Source organism: Macaca fascicularis, chromosome 2, assembly GCF_037993035.2.
Source record: "Macaca fascicularis isolate 582-1 chromosome 2, T2T-MFA8v1.1".
In the NCBI taxonomy this organism is placed as follows: Eukaryota; Metazoa; Chordata; class Mammalia; order Primates; family Cercopithecidae; genus Macaca; species Macaca fascicularis.
In genome coordinates, this window is record NC_088376.1 from 192,800,069 (window position 1) to 192,802,453 (window position 2,385).

The 2,385-nt window shown below is 36.6% G+C and overlaps 1 non-coding gene across 1 annotated transcript; it reads right to left on the bottom strand.

The window, feature by feature from the left end:
• Positions 1-1,744: 1,744 nt before the first annotated feature.
• LOC123572062 (small nucleolar RNA Z40) lies at positions 1,745-1,817 on the bottom strand. Its single transcript, XR_006696402.1, has one exon. It is a non-coding gene; the product is annotated as a small nucleolar RNA Z40 (small nucleolar RNA).
• Positions 1,818-2,385: the final 568 nt, after the last annotated feature.

A 2,385-nucleotide genomic window follows, 5' to 3' on the forward strand; every position in this document is an offset into this window, starting at 1 on the left:
TACTATATACCTGGTTCTGTACTGGATACTAGGCATTAACCTGTCTTTTCTGGTTACCACAAAGTTCTTCTTTTTCTTCCTCTCTCCTCTACCGGTAGAGATTCAGCACATTTACTGTGCTAAGAGTTCCTATTTGTCCATAAAACAGAGCAAGATAAACACAGTACCGACATCTCCTAAGGCGATTAAATAGCACTCCAACAGCCTTGTGTATCTGGGCTCCATTTGCTCTCTCAGGTAGAGAGATCCATATAGTTTGGATGACCTGTGATGTCAGTGTGTTACTGCCTACAGGCTTGATTCCTGCTTTGTTAAACAGCGTGAGGAGCCAGCTATTCCATTTCTTCCTCTCAACTGTAAAGGCTCTACTTTATGCTGCCAATTATGTAATAGATTCTGCGGTGGTGGCGACTGCTGATATGTATTTTACCATGTATATCCAGGCTTTGTGTCATGCAATCACGTTAGATAACAATCTAGCAGTTCTGCAAAAGATAGGCAAATAATCTGGTCTGGATGAAAGACTTTATATTTTATGTTAAATTTTAAACTATGGGCTAGGTAAGTTTCTAGGGGAAACAAGATACTCTCAGTGTACACTAATAGGATTGCATTTGGATGCTGTTATGTACAATTTTCACCTCACAGAATTCCTATGAACCAATTTTATTTTTACATAGTTTTGAACTAAACCATTTTGTTCACTGGTCTCATGAAAGTTTGATATCTGATTTATCTACTATTTCTCTTATGTTTACAGAAGTGGTACTAAAAAATGGAAAGCAGTGTTTCACGTTTTCATTCTCTTACAGAGAAACCCCTAAAATGTCACCTATATGAAGCTGTAAATGGTACTAATTTCTCTTCTTGCAGATTAAGAGAGATGTAGCTTTTTAAAAAACAAACATTTCATCAATCCCTGAAGGATTTTAGCTGTGCCCCTTTGACAAAGATTGGCTTTTATCTTTTTAGCTTTCTATCAACGTTTCCAAAGTTTCTTAATTCTGGAAAAATACTAGTCATTCACATGGTGATGCTGTTTTATTAAAATTATGTTTCAAATTAACATCTGTCTTATCACTTCAGGCTTTTACCCACAACATTTTCTTAAGATATTTTTCAAAAATAATACCAATTTAAGAGATTTTGCAATGAATACCTGTGCACTATTAACTTTACTAAGCTTGTTATTTTATTTCTGTTTTTTCATACCTATCAATTCCTTTGCATATCTGTGGATCCACCTGATTTTGAACACATTTCAAGTACACTGTAGACACTAATGTATTTTTATCTAATTACTTTAGAACACACAGCATTACTAGATTTCAATATTTAGATATAACATTTACATACAAGGAAACGCACGAATTTTACGTGTACCTTTGCACCTCTCTCAGTCCCTTTTTCCACCAACTCTGATATTTTTCTACCTTTTTTTTCTTTATTTTAGAGATAGGGTCTTGCTCTGTTGCCCAGGCTGGAGTGCAGTGGTGTGATCATAGCTCACTGCAGCTGCAAACTCCTGGGCTTAAGCAATCCTCCCACTTCAGCCTCCTGAGTGGCTGCAATTACATGTACCTGCCACCATACCCAGCTAATTTTAAAATATGGTTTTGGAGATGGGGGTCTCACCATGTTGCCCAGGCTAGTCTTTAACTCTGGTCCTTTAATAATCCTCCTGCCTCAGCCTCCCAAATTCTGGGATTATAGGCATGCGCCACCATGCCTGGCCAATGTAAATGGATGCTCAGAAAACCTATTTTCACTCAGCCCATTTGGAGTAGTTGAACATTTTGCTCATTATCATAACTTTTTTTACTCTATATTTAGTTGCTACTTATCTATATTTTGGGGCCAAGAAATTAAGTGAAATTTGATACCAAAACTGCAAAAATGAATGATCTAGAATGGTGGAACAAAGACCTTTGAAATCTGCTTTTTCATAAAAACAATAATAATCCTATCAAAAAATGTCTAAATTAATGTTTTTAGAACACTGAGAATTGCTATATGTTTGAAACCATCTGAAAGTTATGTATTTAAAGAAACAAACAAAGACAGCTGAATTTCAGTAAAAAGAGTGAGTGTTTTATATTTTAACTTTCCCTAATCCCATTCTGCTCTCCCCAGCTCGTCAGTGGCTTTGAAAACCAATACCCTCACAACTATGGTAGCTGTGAAACCAACATTATAGTAACTACTGGAGGATGAATAAAAGATTTGAAGCTCTACAGTCCCCCCCAAGGAATTGTCACTATTTGACCTGACTGGTAGATTACTGAAAAGTTCTGTTATTTGAGCTGACTCCAGGAGCTCATTCTGTGGAAACAGCCCTATCCTCATGGAATTTGGGGCAAACAACCAGGGCCAGTTGTTAACATT